General features: G+C 31.8%; 2 non-coding genes across 2 annotated transcripts; both read right to left on the reverse strand.

The window, feature by feature from the left end:
- Positions 1 to 238: 238 nt before the first annotated feature.
- Positions 239 to 357, reverse strand: LOC123689376. Its single transcript, XR_006750357.1, has one exon. It is a non-coding gene; the product is annotated as a 5S ribosomal RNA (ribosomal RNA).
- Positions 358 to 1,032: 675 nt separating this feature from the next.
- Positions 1,033 to 1,151, reverse strand: LOC123689381. Its single transcript, XR_006750362.1, has one exon. It is a non-coding gene; the product is annotated as a 5S ribosomal RNA (ribosomal RNA).
- Positions 1,152 to 6,376: the final 5,225 nt, after the last annotated feature.

A 6,376-nucleotide genomic window follows, 5' to 3' on the forward strand; every position in this document is an offset into this window, starting at 1 on the left:
TTCTGCGGCCCTCTAAGGGAGTATAGTTAAGGAATGACCGTAATTTCAAGGTTAATTACAGAAATGCCTACTATTTTACTTTACACATATCGTTACATACCTAAGGAATTAAACTATAAGTATTTTTTGAATTTTGTAATTTATCTTAATACGAATTTAATTTTTCATCGGCCAATACTAAAAAAAATAGCATCAGTCTGGTAGGATCATTCGAATTCTTAATGGGTGAGCAACAAAAAGCCAACATCACGAGGTGTTCCCAGGCGGTCACCCATCCAAGTACTGACCTCGCCCGACGTTGCTTAACTTCGGTGATCGGACGAGAACCGGTGTATTCAACGTGGTATGGACGTTGGCTATCACATATAGGAAATTAAACTTTATATATTTTAATAACATATTACTTCATTTTAAACTTATAAGTATAATACTAGGATGATATTTATTAAATTTCTTAGCGTATTTTACTATAAAATAATGTAATTACATAAAACAAACATTTTTTATAAGAACTATAAAAACTACTCACGCCATCTTTGGAAATAATTTGGTATTTGTACAATAACGGTTATTTATTTGTAACACGTCCTACTTGCGTGCGTGGTACAGAGAATAGATCACAGATGCCTCTATATTAAAAATTACTATTAATTCATGACATTAAATATGGAAACATAATATTTTTTATGTTTCCATATTCATAGACATTATATCATGTACCTGTAGTTTGTGTATGTGTTGTGGATTAATACAGTTTATATTCTACTCACATAACAATAAAATTATACGTATGAGCATTGATAATAAAAGGAATACCTGACTTTTCAAGTAGACAATGAAGAATAATAATATATCAAATAATATGCTGTGTGTATTTATATTTCAGAAATTTACATATAAATTTCTTTGGCTCATATAGAATAAAATAATGACATTTTCTAAGGTTATATTATAATTATTTACGACTTGAATTAAGTTTTCGTCGATCTGACCCTTATTGACACAAAATAAACTTCCTTTAAAAGTAAAAAGAGCCAACATCACGTGGTGTTCCCAGGCGGTCACCCATCCAAGTACTGACCACGCCCGACGTTGCTTAACTTCGGTGATCGGACGAGAACCGGTATATTCAACGTGGTATGGACGTTGGCAATGATACTTGTAAAATTATTAAACGGTTCGGTATATGTATGTTTTACTTATGTTTATCTAAAATACTTTACATCATGTAAGATAGTAATGTAATACAACGGATTCACCTATTTTTATTAAAAAATTAGAGATTTATGTAAATGGAATAGGAACAAAATTTTAATTTAATTTCAATTAACTTATCAATTTTTTTTCTTAAAATCGTAGTTTTAAATATTGTTTCGTATTACATATATTCTATGGTGATCAATTATGGATGATTTTAATGATAAAAATATTTATTTATTTTCATACAAAAGGTTAGTTGTTTTGTAACTACTAAACACCATGAAGCTGCTTCAGTATGTAAGTCACGATGTGAAGCGAAGGATTGCACATAATTAGGCTAGTTCTAAATGGCCTCTGATGCAACTTCTGCCGTGAGACTTACTCTCAAACTAGGCCGGAGACAAGTGTGATTTTTTTTCGTCGAGGTCTTGAATCAAAGTAACAACTGTTTTTAATAGTTTTCGTAAAGTGGTAAAACTGTATCATAAATTAAACCAATTACATTGTAGCAGTTACAGACAAATAGGAAATTTCTTTTTTAAGTAATAACTTTTACAAGGAAGAAAAAGTGTAAAGTTGAAAATATACATAAAGATGCGTTTATTTAAAGAAATCGTTATATATGTTTTAATATTCTTTTATAAGTAATAATATTTTATAAAATATAAGTTTAGTTATTAAGACTGATGTTTTTATTATTTGACTTGATAAGTAATGTATCATTTGCATGCCTATTTTTGTGTGGCTAATTGTGTGGATTTTTATAATTGATCGTTACAAATGTACTACTTTCTTGCAAATAAATGATTTATTATTATTATGCTACACTTGTGTTTAAAAAATGCAATAAGCCGACATCACTCGGTGTTCCCAGGCGGTCACCCATCCAAGTACTGACCACGCCCGACGTTGCTTATTCATATTGAATGATAAAATCAATTTTTATACACTTATCAGTTTTTTTCGCAATAGTAAAAAAATAAGGGAACAAACCTTTCCTTACCTTATCAAAACATTTGGTCCACTCTTTTATGTCTTAATAATTATCCTATCTTCCACGTAATAGGCATATTAAAGAACATGCTAAACGACTTTTTTCAACAACTTCTTCCTTTGCATTTTCGAATCTGGTACTATCCTGTCTATACTGTCTGTCTACTATACCTATAAGGACACCGAACAAAAATGGAACCAAAATTCATTTAAACATTCTTCAAAGACGCAACTAAACTCTTCTTCACACACTTCTTTCTTCTTCACACACACAAAGCTGCTAACGAATTCCTGAAAACTGCACTACGTAGTGTTATGTAATTAATGTTATAAATTCGTATGTTATGTCGTTACTGCAAATACCAAAATTAATATAGAAGAATAATTTATTATTTTAAACTAGGTAAAACGAAAACCCGCTTATTTTCTTCTACCAGCATTTCTATACCCGTCAAATGTTTTAATATGTAATTATGTTGGGTAAGGCATTATCAAAATCGAAATACCTTAAAAGCACAGGCTTCTTTGGTAAAAGCTCAATGAATGCTTGCGTAATGCTAGGTCATTAACTCGCTCACTCTTGCGCAAGTAAGGTCGAACACCTGGGAAAAGTGCTGCAGTCTAATCGACTAATTTCACCTACAAAAATATCCACGAAATTCTCCATAGAGATTCGCCCCGGATAATGATATACACATGAGATTTTAGTGAACCAGTCTGCGCAGACGCAACAGAATATATAGTCAACGATAGTTTTTATTTAGTTTTATAGCAAAAAAAAGGAAAATCTTTAATGCGTTTCATAATGGAAGGAAACAGATGAGATGGTAGTTGTGTTTATGGAACCGGGGTGGACCAGCATTAGGTATTTTCGCCGAGGAATTACTTCAACTGGCGCATTATACCCCATTACAATTCCAGTTATTGATAACCAATGGAATCTAAAGAAGAAGAGTTAAATTATTTACTTGAATCAAACCACGAAATATTTCTTGTTTTCTATTATCAAAATTTCAAAAATATTATTTCATTTTAACAATAGTGTATGTTAAGCCGAGTAAAATTTTATAACATTCAACTTGAAATTAAAAAAAAATTCATTGTAGTTTAAAATTGATTAATATGCATTACCGCATTGAATATTCGACACACTGTCTCATGAAAGACAAATTTCCCTGCCTCGCCCAGATATTGTCAGAAGCCCAAAGATGGCCGATCAGGTTTATTACATAACAAAGGAATGTGCTTTCTAGCCCGCAGGCATTTAAACATCTTAACAACTTGTAATTTTGATGATTAAATTGTTGAGTACAAAAACAATGAATAAGTTATTACTGGTTAAGAATTTACATTTGTTTTTGTTATATTCCGCCTAACAAGTGTTACTTGAACTTTTACATAGCCGTCGTAAGATATCTTTTCGTCGTACGATTATTTGTACTATAACGTTTTATCCATGCCGCATAGACCCGTTCTTTTATGAATTCCTTCGAAACTGAAATATGGGTTATAGAGTCCGATTGGCCACCATTTATCGAGTTAATTCGTCAATGCTATAATTCGTTTTAAAATTAATTAAGTAAAAGTTCCAAGACATTTTTATTAATTAATTCATCAGATTTCCGATAGAACAGCGAAAGTTCAAATATTGAAAAGTATCAATAAATAATATATTATGCTAATAGATGGAGTAGCGGACGCTTACGTAACGATGAAAGCCGGACACAAGCGTTTGCCCACTTCAACTGTACAGGTGAGTACAAAAGCCTGTAATACTGTATTCAATGATATTCAGCTTTTAAATTAGCATAAATATTGATTTAACCATTTGGTTAATGTTTTTAGTTCGTTATTCCATACCTCCTTTGTAGTTTTCAATTATCTGTGTGATTTTGTGTAAGCCATTGTATATTTTTGTGTAAACATGATGCTATTTAGGAGGATAAAGGAGACACATTTTTTTTGAACTATTTGGAAGTGTAAATTACTTAGCAATTGGCTTACAATTGGTGGCAATCGGCTCTCTTGAGCGTTGCAAAAATATTTATATTTAAATTTTAAAATACCATATTGTCTGTGGATATTTTCTTGCTCTTCATTCTCTCGCAGTCTAATAAAAGAATGTAATGAAATCTACCAAAGAAGTGTTATTAAAATAAACTTTTGTAGGCGACTATACGCAGCATTCTTGTTAAAAGGACTAATACGATAGTGAAGTGTTGCTGTAACGTATCTGTTAATTATGTACCGACCACGCAGTTAGAATACTTTAAATGGTTTCTTGTAATCTGTTTTTATTTTGATCTAATAAAAAATATAACGACATCAAAGAGTTCCAATGTCCGAAACATTACTCCATGCTGTGGTCACATGATGGTTTATGACACATAAGTTGAAGCACGCGCAGAAATATTAGAAAAGAAAAATTATTACTCGTCGAATCCCTATTTTTCTTCGGGTTTTTTTCGATTGCCTTTATTGTTCAGCAGATATATCTATTACAGCGAAGCGCAGTGTTCCAAAACCAGCTGCTTTCTGAGAAAAATCCAAACCAATTCCAATAGGGTCCTTCAAGAAGTACGAATTCTTAAAAGACCGACAGCGCACTTGCGAGCCTTCTCAGAGTGTCCATGCGCGACGGTATTACTTAACCTCAAGTGAGCCTCCTGCCCATTTGCCCCCTCCCTTGCCCTTAATCTAAGTAACATTTAATTCAATCGTGTGTATGGCAAATCTATTTCTATCCATTACTTGTCATACGGGAATGATCTCCGTATATTTAAATCTACACTTTGAATTTTGCCCATAGATCGTAGACTGCCGTAAACAAACACTACTATCTCCCTTATTTATCTAAATTCATTCTTTTACACTTCAAACCTAATGTATGTTGAGTAAACCTAATGTAAGTTGGCTAAAACAGTATTACACTTATTTACGTTCTATCATATCTTATTTTATATTTTACTAATGTTATTTTAGAATTATGTATATATGAGATGTGTGGGAAAGATTATGTGTGAATGTTTTTAATACATCACATAAACTGCCTAAATGTAATACAATTTTGTGCATTTCTATATCACAAGAATCGCAGCAAGTTACAAAGAAAAGAAAATCACCTATTTAAGCCGCAATGCACCGTGTTGAAATCAATTTAATATGCAATAATGCAATATCGAATACATTAGACAAATTTAGATCATCGAATGAATTATACATTATATTTATTGTTTTTGTAAAAGTTGAAGCATGTTTCTGGGTTCGTTTGTTTTTATAAGAAATCTAGTCAAATGTAACTAAGTCATTGTATGGATAAAGACAATGTATGTTTATGCTCCCAATTTAAATAAAAATATATTAACTATTTATTTACTTAAGCAGACAACTATAAGTCCAAATTTATGTACCTATGTCTTAGTTACAATATTGTTGTAATTATTGTATTAGTAGGTTAGATTTATTCAATTATAAGAATTAAAATTACTTATAAAAATCCCCGCAAATAACCACACATACAGTGCATTTTTACCGTGTAGGCATATGTAGTCCGTTGCAATGACATCTAGTCTTTTCATCTCACCAGTGGTACAGCTCGCAATACACATTTCGTCAAACGAATATAAAAATTGAAAGCCATCTAAAATTCATCCTAAAACACCGGAAGTTCGGTGGTCCTTTAACTTTTTTGTTACTTTATTATTTCCTTTCAAAAAGGTGTGGGAACAAAATCCTTAACGATTACTGGGATCAGAACCCGTTTTTTTACTATTACTTAATAGATTTTTTTATAATTTAAACAATCATGGCCAATGAAGATGGTCTACTTATAGTTATATTATAGTTATGTATGGAGTCAAGTAACCGCATGACACGTGGTAGACACATTTCAGGGCCAGTTTCAATCCTATACACAAGAAAAGTTTATTAATGCAGATTTAAACCCACGACTCAAATGGTACTAGCACCCAACTACTAGCAGCAGAGTCCATTGGTTATAAATATAAAACAAGTATGACTTAGTGAGTCTCGACTCTGATTTTGCCTGAAAGCCTTGCAGAACATTAACATTGAATTGTAAGAATTTTAAGTTGCAGACGTATTAATTAAGGAACCCAGATTGAAATTGAATTCGTGTGGTAATAAGGGTCTCGGCCACGGTGGTGTACCACTATTGAAGCGT

The sequence above is a fragment of the Pieris rapae genome, chromosome 7 (genome assembly GCF_905147795.1).
Source record: "Pieris rapae chromosome 7, ilPieRapa1.1, whole genome shotgun sequence".
In the NCBI taxonomy this organism is placed as follows: Eukaryota; Metazoa; Arthropoda; class Insecta; order Lepidoptera; family Pieridae; genus Pieris; species Pieris rapae.